This window comes from Phyllobates terribilis, unplaced genomic scaffold, assembly GCF_046119375.1.
Source record: "Phyllobates terribilis strain yellow unplaced genomic scaffold, ASM4611937v1 Scaffold_126__1_contigs__length_5098115, whole genome shotgun sequence".
NCBI lineage: Eukaryota > Metazoa > Chordata > Amphibia > Anura > Dendrobatidae > Phyllobates > Phyllobates terribilis.
Genome location: NW_027362886.1, coordinates 2,829,550 through 2,846,505, shown reverse-complemented (window position 1 = coordinate 2,846,505; position 16,956 = coordinate 2,829,550).

The window sequence follows — 16,956 nt, the reverse complement described above, 5'->3', positions numbered from 1 at the left end:
ACACTTGCACACACTCGCACATACACTCATACACACTCGCACACACGCACACACACACTCGCACACTCGCACACACTCGCACGCACACACTCGCACGCATACACTCGCACACACACACTCGCACACATTTGCACACACTGTCTCGCACACACTCGCACACAAACTCGCACACATGCACACACACACTCACTCATACACACTCGCACACACTCACTCGCACACACTCACACACACTCACTCGAGCACACTCGCACACACTCGTATGCACACACTCGCGCACACTCGCACTCACTCGCTCACACACACTTGCACACACTCACACACACAGACTCGCACACACTCGCACACACTCACACGCACACACTCGCTCACACTCACACACACACACTCGCACACACTCACACACTCGCACACACTCACTCATGCACACACTCACACACACTCGCACACACATACTCGCACACACTCGAACGCACACACTCACACACACTCGCACACACACACTCGCACACATTTGCACACACTCACTCGCACACAAACTCGCACACACGCACACACTCAAACACACTCACTCATACACACTCGAACACACTTGCACACTCTCACACACACTCGCACACACACACTCGCACACACACACTTGCACACACTCACACACACTCACACACTCGCACACACTCCTACACACACTCGTAGACACTCGCACACACTCGCACACACACCCGCACATACACTCATACACATTTGCACACACTCGCACACACACTCACACACACAGTCCTACACACTCAAACACACACTCGCAAACACTCGCACACACTCACACACACTCACTCACTAACACGCACACACTCGCGCACACACACCCACACTCACACACTCATGCACACTAGCACACACTCACAAGCACAGACTCACACTCACACACACTCACTCACACGCACACACTCGCGCACACTCGCACACACTCACACACACTTGCGCACACTCGCACGCCCACACTAGCACACTCGCACGCCCACACTCGCACACTCTCGCACACATTTGCACACACTCGCACTCACTCGCACGCACTCGCACGCACACACTCGCACACACTCGCACACACTCACACACTCGCGCACACTAGCACACACTCGCACGCCCACACTCGCACACTCTCGCACACATTTGCACGCACTCGAACTCACTCGCACGCACGTACACACGCACACACTCGCACAAACTCACACACACTCATACACAATCGCACACACTCACACACACTCGCACACTCTCGCAAACACTCGCACACACTCACTCGCACACATTCGCACACACTCACTCTCACACACTCGCACACAAACTCGCACACACTTACACACACTCACTCATACACACTCGCACACACATTCTCGCACACACTCACACACACACACTCGAACACACTCGCACACACTTGCACATACAGTCCTACACACTCACACACACAATCGCACACACTCCTACACACACTCATACACACTCACACACTCGCACAGACACCCGCACACACACCCGCACATACACTAATACACATTTGCAGACACTCGCACACACACTCGCAAACACAGTCCTACACACTCACACACACACTCGCAAACACTCGCACACACTCACACACACTCACTCACTAACACGCACACACTCGTGCACACTCACACACATTCACACACTCATGCACACTAGCACACACTCACAAGCACACACTCACACTCACACACACTCAGTAACACGCACACACTCGCGCACACTCACACACACTCACACACACTTGTGCACACTCGCACACACTCGCACGCCCACACTCGCACACTCTTGCACACATTTGCACACACTCGCACTCACTCGCTCACACTCGCACGCACACACTCGCACACACTTGCACACACTTGAGCACACTAGCACACACTCGCACGACCACACTCGCACACATTTGCATGCACTCGCACTCACTCGCACGCACTCGCACGCACACACGCACACACTCGCACAAACTCACACACACTCGCACACACTCATACACAATCGCACACACACTCGCACACACTCGCACACTCTCGCACACACTCACTCGCACACACTTGCACAAACTCGCACACACACACTCGCACACACTTGCACACACTCGCACATACCCTCATAAACACTCGCACACACTCACACATACAGCCCTACATACAATCGCACACATTCACACACACACTCGCACACACTCACACACACTCACTCACTAACACGCACACACTCACACACACTCGCACACACTCACACACTCATGCACACTAGCACACACTCGCAAGCACACACTCACACTCACACACACACTGACTCACACGCACACACTCGTGCACACTCGCACACACTCACACACACTTGCGCACACTCGCACACACTCGCACGCCCACACTCGCACACTCTCGCACACATTTGCACGCACTCACACTCACTCGCACGGCACTCGCACGCACACACTCGCACAAACTCACACACACTCGCACACACTCACGCACACTAGCACACACTCACACACACTCACTCATACACACTCGCACACACTCACTCGCACACACTCACACACACTCGCACCTATTCACTTGAGCACACTCGCACACACTCGCACGCACACACTCGCACACACTCAAACACACATTCTCACACACTCGCACACACTCGCACCCACACACTCGCACACACTTGCACACACTCGCACACACACTCATACACATTCGCACACACTCACTCGCACACACTCGCACACAAACTCGCACACACTCACACACACTCACTCATACACACTCGCACACACTCACTCGCACACACTCACACACACTCGCACACACTCGCACCCATTCACTCCAGCACACTCGCACATACTCGCACACACTCGAACACACATTCACTCACACTCGCACACACTTGCACACACTCGCACCCACACACTCGCACACACTCGCACACTCTCGCACACACACTCGCACGCACACACTCGCACACACACTCACACACACACTCGAACAGACACACTCGCACACAATCGCACACATTCGCACACACTTACTCGCACACAAACTCGCACACATGCACACACTCACACGCACTTTGACACACACTCGCACACACTCACTCATACACAATCGCTCACACACACACTCGCACACACAATCGCACACACACCCGAACGCACTCGCACACACTTGCACACACACGCACACACTCATACACACTCGTACACACTTGCACACACACGCACACACACTTGCACACGCACGCACACACTCGCACACACTCGCACGCACACACTCACACACACTCGCACACAGTCACACGCACACACTCGCACACCCTCGCACACACTCACTCATGCACACACTCACACACACTCGCACACAGACACTCGCACACACACTCGAACACACTTGCACACACTCACACACACACTCGCACTCATACACAATCACACACACACTTGCACACACACACTCGCACACACACTTGCACACACTCACACACACTCACACACACTCGCACACACACACTCGAACAGACTCGCACACACTCGCACATACAGTCCTACGCACTCACACACACAATCGCACACACTCGCACACACTCGCACACACTCACACACACTCGCACACACTCGCACACACTCACACACACACTCGCACACACACTTGCACATACACTCATACACATTCGCACACACACTCGCACACACAGTCCTACACACACACTCGCAAACACTCACACACACTCACACACACACTCACTCACTCACACGCACACACTCACACACACACTCACACGCACACCCTCACACATACTCGCACACACTCGTGCACACTCGCATACACTCACACGCCCACACTTGCACACACTCGCACACATTCGCACACACTCGCACACACTTGCACTCACTCACTCACACTCACTCGCACACACTTGCACACACTCGCACATACACTCATACACACTCGCACACACTCGCACACACACGCACACACACTCGCACACACACGCACACACTCGCGCACACTCGCACTCGCACACACACTCACACACACTCGCACATGCTCGCACACATTTGCACACACTCGCACTCACTCGCACGCACACACCTTTGCACACTCACATACACTCGCACACACTTTCACACACACTCGCACACACTCACTCATACACAATCGCACACACACACTCGCAGAAACTCGCACACACTCGCACTCACTTTGACACACACTCGCACACACTTGCACACACTCACTCATACACAATCGCTCACACACACACTCGCACACACAATCGCACACTCACCCGCACGCACTCGCACACACTCGCACACACTCACTCGCACACACTTGCACACAATCACACACACACTCGCAGAGACTCGCACACACTCACTCATGCACACACTCACACACACTCGCACACACATACTCGCACACACTCGAACGCACACACTCACACACACTCGCACACACACACTCGCACACATTTGCACACACTCACTCGCACACAAACTCGCACACACGCACACACTCAAACACACTCACTCATACACACTCGAACACACTTGCACACTCTCACACACACTCGCACACACACACTCGCACACACACACTTGCACACACTCACACACACTCACACACTCGCACACACTCCTACACACACTCGTAGACACTCGCACACACTCGCACACACACCCGCACATACACTCATACACATTTGCACACACTCGCACACACACTCACACACACAGTCCTACACACTCAAACACACACTCGCAAACACTCGCACACACTCACACACACTCACTCACTAACACGCACACACTCGCGCACACACACCCACACTCACACACTCATGCACACTAGCACACACTCACAAGCACAGACTCACACTCACACACACTCACTCACACGCACACACTCGCGCACACTCGCACACACTCACACACACTTGCGCACACTCGCACGCCCGCACTAGCACACTCGCACGCCCACACTCGCACACTCTCGCACACATTTGCACACACTCGCACTCACTCGCACGCACTCGCACGCACACACTCGCACACACTCGCACACACTCACACACTCGCGCACACTAGCACACACTTGCACGCCCACACTCGCACACTCTCGCACACATTTGCACGCACTCGAACTCACTCGCACGCACGTACACACGCACACACTCGCACAAACTCACACACACTCATACACAATCGCACACACTCACACACACTCGCACACTCTCGCAAACACTCGCACACACTCACTCGCACACATTCGCACACACTCACTCTCACACACTCGCACACAAACTCGCACACACTTACACACACTCACTCATACACACTCGCACACACATTCTCGCAGACACTCACACACACACACTCGAACACACTCGCACACACTTGCACATACAGTCCTACACACTCACACACACAATCGCACACACTCCTACACACACTCGTACACACTCACACACTCGCACAGACACCCGCACACACACCCGCACATACACTAATACGCATTTGCAGACACTCGCACACACACTCGCAAACACAGTCCTACACACTCACACACACACTCGCAAACACTCGCACACACTCACACACACTTACTCACTAACACGCACACACTCGTGCACACTCACACACACTCACACACTCATGCACACTAGCACACACTCACAAGCACACACTCACACTCACACACACTCAGTAACACGCACACACTCGCGCACACTCACACACACTCACACACACTTGTGCACACTCGCACACACTCGCACGCCCACACTCGCACACTCTTGCACACATTTGCACACACTCGCACTCACTCGCTCACACTCGCACGCACACATTCGCACACACTTGCACACACTTGAGCACACTAGCACACACTCGCACGACCACACTCGCACACATTTGCATGCACTCGCACTCACTCGCACGCACTCGCACGCACACACGCACACACTCGCACAAACTCAAACACACTCGCACACACTCATACACAATCGCACACACACTCGCACACACTCGCACACTCTCGCACACACTCACTCGCACACACTTGCACACACTCGCACACACACACTCGCACACACTTGCACACACTCGCACATACCCTCATAAACACTCGCACACACTCACACATACAGCCCTACATACAATCGCACACATTCACACACACACTCGCACACACTCACACACACTCACTCACTAACACGCACACACTCACACACACTCGCACACACTCACACACTCATGCACACTAGCACACACTCGCAAGCACACACTCACACTCACACACACACTGACTCACACGCACACACTCGTGCACACTCGCACACACTCACACACACTTGCGCACACTCGCACACACTCGCACGCCCACACTCGCACACTCTCGCACACATTTGCACGCACTCACACTCACTCGCACGGCACTCGCACGCACACACTCGCACAAACTCACACACACTCGCACACACTCACACACACTCACTCATACACACTCGCACACACTCACTCGCACACACTCACACACACTTGCACCTATTCACTTGAGCACACTCGCACACACTCGCACGCACACACTCGCACACACTCAAACACACATTCACACACACTCGCACACACTCGCACCCACACACTCGCACACACTTGCACACACTCGCACACACACTCATACACATTCGCACACACTCACTCGCACACACTCGCACACAAACTCGCACACACTCACAAACACTCACTCATACACACTCGCACACACTCACTCGCACACACTCACACACACTCGCACACACTCGCACCGATTCACTCGAGCACACTCGCACATACTCGCACGCACACACTCGCACACACTCGAACACACATTCACTCACACTCGCACACACTTGCACACACTCGCACCCACACACTCGCACACACTCGCACACTCTCGCACACACACTCGCACGCACACACTCGCACACACACTCACACACACACTCGAACAGACACACTCGCACACAATTGCACACATTCGCACACACTTACTCGCACACAAACTCGCACACACGCACACACTCACACGCACACACTCGCACATACACTCGCACACACTCGCACACACTCGCACACACTTTGACACACACTCGCACACACTCACTTATACACAATCGCTCACACACACACTCGCACACACAATCGCACACACACCCGAACGCACTCGCACACACTTGCACACACACGCACACACTAATACACACTCGTACACACTTGCACACACACGCACACACACTTGCACACGCACGCACACACTCGCACGCACACACTCACACACACTTGCACACAGTCACACGCACACACTCGCACACCCTCGCACACACTCACTCATGCACACACTCACACACACTCGCACACAGACACTCGCACACACACTCGAACACACTTGCACACACTCACACACACACTCGCACTCATACACAATCACACACACACTTGCACACACACACTCGCACACACACTTGCACACACTCACACACACTCACACACACTCGCACACACACACTCGAACAGACTCGCACACACTCGCACATACAGTCCTACGCACTCACACACACAATCGCACACACTCGCACACACTCGCACACACTCACACACACTCGCACACACTCGCACACACTCACACACACACTCGCACACACTCTCGCACATACACTCATACACATTCGCACACACACTCGCACACACAGTCCTACACACACACTCGCAAACACTCACACACACTCACACACACACTCACTCACACGCACACACTCACACACACACTCACACGCACACCCTCACGCATACTCGCACACACTCGTGCACACTCACATACACTCACACGCCCACACTTGCACACACTCGCACACATTCGCACACACTCGCACACACTTGCACTCACTCACTCACACTCACTCGCACACACTTGCACACACTCGCACATACACTCATACACACTCGCACACACTCGCACACACACGCACACACACTCGCACACACACGCACACACTCGCGCACACTCGCACTCGCACACACACTCACACACACTCGCACACGCTCGCACACATTTGCACACACTCGCACTCACTCGCACGCACACACCTTTGCACACTCACATACACTCGCACACACTTTCACACACACTCGCACACACTCACTCATACACAATCGCACACACACACTCGCAGAAACTCGCACACACTCGCACTCACTTTGACACACACTCGCACACACTTGCACATACTCACTCATACACAATCGCTCACACACACACTCGCACACACAATCGCACACTCACCCGCACGCACTCGCACACACTTGCACACACACGCACACACACTCGTACACACTTGCACACACACGCACACACACTTGCACACGCACGCACACACTCGCACGCACACACTCACACACACTCGCACACACTCACACACACACTCGCACACACTCGCACACACTCACTCATGCACACACTCACACACACTCGCACACACACACTCGCACACACACTCGAACACACTTGCACACACTCACACACACACTCGCACTCATACACAATCACACACACACACTCGCACACACACTCGCACACACACTTGCACACACTCACACACACTCACACACACTCGCACACACACACTCGAACAGACTCACACACACTCGCACATACAGTCCTACGTACTCACACACACAATCGCACACACTCGCACACACTCACACACACACATACACACTCGCACATACAGTCCTATGCACTCACACACACAATCGCACACACTCGCACACACTCCTACACACACTCGCACACACTCACACAAACAATCGCACACACTCGCACACACTCCTACACACACTCGCACACACTCACACACACACTCGCACACACTCGCACACACTCGCACACACACTCGCACACACTCACTCATGCACACACTCACACACACTCGCACACACACACTCGCACACACTCACACACACTTACTCACTAACACGCACACACTCGTGCACACTCACACACACTCACACACTCATGCACACTAGCACACACTCACAAGCACACACTCACACTCACACACACTCAGTAACACGCACACACTCGCGCACACTCACACACACTCACACACACTTGTGCACACTCGCACACACTCGCACGCCCACACTCGCACACTCTTGCACACATTTGCACACACTCGCACTCACTCGCTCACACTCGCACGCACACATTCGCACACACTTGCACACACTTGAGCACACTAGCACACACTCGCACGACCACACTCGCACACATTTGCATGCACTCGCACTCACTCGCACGCACTCGCACGCACACACGCACACACTCGCACAAACTCAAACACACTCGCACACACTCATACACAATCGCACACACACTCGCACACACTCGCACACTCTCGCACACACTCACTCGCACACACTTGCACACACTCGCACATACCCTCATAAACACTCGCACACACTCACACATACAGCCCTACATACAATCGCACACATTCACACACACACTCGCACACACTCACACACACTCACTCACTAACACGCACACACTCACACACACTCGCACACACTCACACACTCATGCACACTAGCACACACTCGCAAGCACACACTCACACTCACACACACACTGACTCACACGCACACACTCGTGCACACTCGCACTCACTCGCACACACTTGCGCACACTCGCACACACTCGCACGCCCACACTCGCACACTCTCGCACACATTTGCACGCACTCACACTCACTCGCACGGCACTCGCACGCACACACTCGCACAAACTCACACACACTCACACACACTCACACACACTCACTCATACACACTCGCACACACTCACTCGCACACACTCACACACACTCGCACCTATTCACTTGAGCACACTCGCACACACTCGCACGCACACACTCGCACACACTCAAACACACATTCACACACACTCGCACACACTCGCACCCACACACTCGCACACACTTGCACACACTCGCACACACACTCATACACATTCGCACACACTCACTCGCACACACTCGCACACAAACTCGCACACACTCACAAACACTCACTCATACACACTCGCACACACTCACTCGCACACACTCACACACACTCGCACACACTCGCACCGATTCACTCGAGCACACTCGCACATACTCGCACGCACACACTCGCACACACTCGAACACACATTCACTCACACTCGCACACACTTGCACACACTCGCACCCACACACTCGCACACACTCGCACACTCTCGCACACACACTCGCACGCACACACTCGCACACACACTCACACACACACTCGAACAGACACACTCGCACACAATTGCACACATTCGCACACACTTACTCGCACACAAACTCGCACACACGCACACACTCACACGCACACACTCGCACATACACTCGCACACACTCGCACACACTCGCACACACTTTGACACACACTCGCACACACTCACTTATACACAATCGCTCACACACACACTCGCACACACAATCGCACACACACCCGAACGCACTCGCACACACTTGCACACACACGCACACACTCATACACACTCGTACACACTTGCACACACACGCACACACACTTGCACACGCACGCACACACTCGCACGCACACACTCACACACACTTGCACACAGTCACACGCACACACTCGCACACCCTCGCACACACTCACTCATGCACACACTCACACACACTCGCACACAGACACTCGCACACACACTCGAACACACTTGCACACACTCACACACACACTCGCACTCATACACAATCACACACACACTTGCACACACACACTCGCACACACACTTGCACACACTCACACACACTCACACACACTCGCACACACACACTCGAACAGACTCGCACACACTCGCACATACAGTCCTACGCACTCACACACACAATCGCACACACTCGCACACACTCGCACACACTCACACACACTCGCACACACTCGCACACACTCACACACACACTCGCACACACTCTCGCACATACACTCATACACATTCGCACACACACTCGCACACACAGTCCTACACACACACTCGCAAACACTCACACACACTCACACACACACTCACTCACTCACACGCACACACTCACACACACACTCACACGCACACCCTCACGCATACTCGCACACACTCGTGCACACTCGCATACACTCACACGCCCACACTTGCACACACTCGCACACATTCGCACACACTCGCACACACTTGCACTCACTCACTCACACTCACTCGCACACACTTGCACACACTCGCACATACACTCATACACACTCGCACACACTCGCACACACACGCACACACACTCGCACACACACGCACACACTCGCGCACACTCGCACTCGCACACACACTCACACACACTCGCACACGCTCGCACACATTTGCACACACTCGCACTCACTCGCACGCACACACCTTTGCACACTCACATACACTCGCACACACTTTCACACACACTCGCACACACTCACTCATACACAATCGCACACACACACTCGCAGAAACTCGCACACACTCGCACTCACTTTGACACACACTCGCACACACTTGCACACACTCACTCATACACAATCGCTCACACACACACTCGCACACACAATCGCACACTCACCCGCACGCACTCGCACACACTTGCACACACACGCACACACACTCGTACACACTTGCACACACACGCACACACACTTGCACACGCACGCACACACTCGCACGCACACACTCACACACACTCGCACACACTCACACACACACACTCGCACACACTCGCACACACTCACTCATGCACACACTCACACACACTCGCACACACACACTCGCACACACACTCGAACACACTTGCACACACTCACACACACACTCGCACTCATACACAATCACACACACACACTCGCACACACACTCGCACACACACTTGCACACACTCACACACACTCACACACACTCGCACACACACACTCGAACAGACTCACACACACTCGCACATACAGTCCTACGTACTCACACACACAATCGCACACACTCGCACACACTCACACACACACATACACACTCGCACATACAGTCCTATGCACTCACACACACAATCGCACACACTCGCACACACTCCTACACACACTCGCACACACTCACACAAACAATCGCACACACTCGCACACACTCCTACACACACTCGCACACACTCACACACACACTCGCACACACTCGCACACACTCGCACACACACTCGCACACACTCACTCATGCACACACTCACACACACTCGCACACACACACTCGCACACACACTTGAACACACTTGCACACACTCACACACACACTCGCACTCATACACAATCACACACACACACTCGCACACACACACTCGCACACACACTTGCACACACTCACACACACTCACACACACTCGCACACACACACTCGAACAGACTCGCACACACTCGCACATACAGTCCTACGCACTCAAACACACAATCGCACACACTCGCACACACTCCTACACAACCGCACACACTCACACACACTCGCACAGACTCGCACACACTCGCACACACACTCGCACACACACTCGCACATACACTCATACACATTCGCACACATACTCGCACACACAGTCCTACACACATACTCGCAAACACTCACACACACTCACACACACACTCACACGCACACACTCACACACACTCACACTCACAAACACACTCACACGCACACCCTCAGGCATACTCGCACATACTCGCATACACTCACACGCCCACACTTGCACACTTTCGCACACATTTGCACACACTCACACTCACTCGCACGCACTCGCACGCACACACTCGCACACACTCGCACACACTCACACACACACACTCGCACACATTCGCACACACTCGCACACACTTGCACTCACTCACTCACACTCACTCGCACACACTTGCACACACTCGCACATACACTCATACACACTCGCACACACGCACACACACACTCGCACACTCGCACACACTCGCACGCACACACTCGCACGCATACACTCGCACACACACACTCGCACACATTTGCACACACTGTCTCGCACACACTCGCACACAAACTCGCACACATGCACACACACTCACTCATACACACTCGCACACACTCACTCGCACACACTCACACACACTCACTCGAGCACACTCGCACACACTCGTACGCACACACTCGCGCACACTCGCACTCACTCGCTCGCACACACTTGCACACACTCACACACACAGACTCGCACACACTCGCACACACTCACACGCACACACTCGCACACACTCACACACACACACTCGCACACACTCACACACTCGCACACACTCACTCGCACACACTTGCACACAATCACACACACACTCGCAGAGACTCGCACACACTCACTCATGCACACACTCACACACACTCGCACACACATACTCGCACACACTCGCACACACACACTTACACACACACATTCGTGCACACTCATGCACACTCACTCGCACACACTTGCACACAATCACACACACACTCGCAGAGACTCGCACACACTCACTCATGCACACACTCACACACACTCGCACACACACACTCGCACACATTTGCACACACTCACTCGCACACAAACTCGCACACACGCACACACTCAAACACACTCACTCATACACACTCGAACACACTTGCACACTCTCACACACACTCGCACACACACACTCGCACACACACACTTGCACACACTCACACACACTCACATACTCGCACACACTCCTACACACACTCGTAGACACTCGCACACACTCGCACGCACACCCGCACATACACTCATACACATTTGCACACACTCGCGCACACACTCACACACACAGTCCTACACACTCAAACACACTCGCAAACACTCGCACACACTCACACACACTCACTCACTAACACGCACACACTCGCGCACACTCACCCACACTCACACACTCATGCACACTAGCACACACTCACAAGCACAGACTCACACTCACACACACTCACTCACACGCACACACTCGCGCACACTCGCACACACTCACACACACTTGCGCACACTCGCACGCCCACACTAGCACACTCGCACGCCCACACTCGCACACTCTCGCACACATTTGCACACACTCGCACTCACTCGCACGCACTCGCACGCACACACTCGCACACACTCGCACACACTCACACACTCGCGCACACTAGCACACACTCGCACGCCCACACTCGCACACTCTCGCACACATTTGCACGCACTCGAACTTACTCGCACGCACGTACACACGCACACACTCGCACAAACTCACACACACTCATACACAATCGCACACACTCACACACACTCGCACACTCTCGCAAACACTCGCACACACTCACTCGCACACATTCGCACACACTCACTCTCACACACTCGCACACAAACTCGCACACACTTACACACACTCACTCATACACACTCGCACACACATTCTCGCACACACTCACACACACACTCGAACACACTCGCACACACTTGCACATACAGTCCTACACACTCGCACACACAATCGCACACACTCGCACACACTCCTACACACACTTGTACACACTCACACACTCGCACAGACACCCGCACACACACCCGCACATACACTAATACACATTTGCAGACACTCGCACACACACTCGCACACACAGTCCTACACACTCACACACACACTCGCAAACACTCGCACACACTCACACACACTCACTCACTAACACGCACACACTTGTGCACACTCACACACACTCACACACTCATGCACACTAGCACACACTCACAAGCACACACTCACACTCACACACACTCAGTAACACGCACACACTCGCGCACACTCACACACACTCACACACACTTGCGCACACTCGCACACACTCGCACGCCCACACTCGCACACTCTCGCACACATTTGCACACACTCGCACTCACTCGCTCACACTCGCACGCACACACTCGCACACACTTGCACACACTTGAGCACACTAGCACACACTCGCACGACCACACTCGCACACATTTGCATGCACTCGCACTCACTCGCACGCACACACGCACACACTCGCACAAACTCACACACACTCGCACACACTCATACACAATCGCACACACACTCGCACACACTCGCACACTCTCGCACACACTCACTCGCACACACTTGCACACACTCGCACACACACACTCGCACACACTTGCACACACTCGCACATACCCTCATAAACACTCGCACACACTCACACATACAGCCCTACACACAATCGCACACATTCACACACACACTCGCACACACTCACACACACTCACTCACTAACACGCACACACTCACACACACTCGCACACACTCACACACTCATGCACACTAGCACACACTCGCAAGCACACACTCACACTCACACACACACTGACTCACACGCACACACTCGTGCACACTCGCACACACTCACACACACTTGCGCACACTCGCACACACTCGCACGCCCACACTCGCACACTCTCGCACACATTTGCACGCACTCACACTCACTCGCACGCACTCGCACGCACACACTCGCACAAACTCACACACACTCGCACACACTCACGCACACTAGCACACACTCACACACACTCACTCATACACACTCGCACACACTCACTCGCACACACTCACACACACTCGCACACACTCACACCTATTCACTTGAGCACACTCGCACACACTCGCACGCACACACTCGCACACACTCAAACACACATTCACACACACTCGCACACACTCGCACCCACACACTCGCACACACTTGCACACACTCGCACACACACTCATACACATTCGCACACACTCACTCGCACACACTCGCACACAAACTCGCACACACTCACACACACTCACTCATACACACTCGCACACACTCACTCGCACACACTCACACACACTCGCACACACTCGCACCCATTCACTCGAGCACACTCGCACATACTCGCACGCACACACTCGCACACACTCGAACCCACACACTCGCACACACTTGCACACACTCGTACCCACACACTCGCACACACTTGCACACACTCGCACACACACTCACACACACTCGCACACACTCGCACACAAACTCGCACACAAGCACACACACTCACATACACACACTCGCACACACTCGCACGCACTCGCACGCACACACGGACACATTTGCACAAACTCACACACACTCGCACACACTCATACACAATTGCACACACACTCGCACACACACACTCGCACACACACACTCGCACACACACACTCGCACACTCTCGCACACACTTGCACACACTCACACACACACACTTGCACACACTGGCACACACTCGCACATACACTCATACACACTCGCACACACTCACACACACACATTCGCACACACACTCACACACTCGCACACACTCGCGCGCACACACACACTCGCACACACTCACAAGCACATACTCGTGCACACTCACACACACTCGTACGCACTCGCACACACACTCGCACACACTTGCACACACGCGAACACACACACTCGCACACACTCGCACGCACACACTCGCACACACTCAAACACACATTCACACACACTCGCACACACTCGCACCCACACACTCGCACACACTTGCACACACTCGCACACACACTCATACACATTCGCACACACTCACTCGCACACACTCGCACACAAACTCGCACACACTCACTCATACACACTCGCACACACTCACTCGCACACACTCACACACACTCGCACACACTCGCACCCATTCACTCGAGCACACTCGCACATACTCGCACGCACACACTCGCACACACTCAAACACACA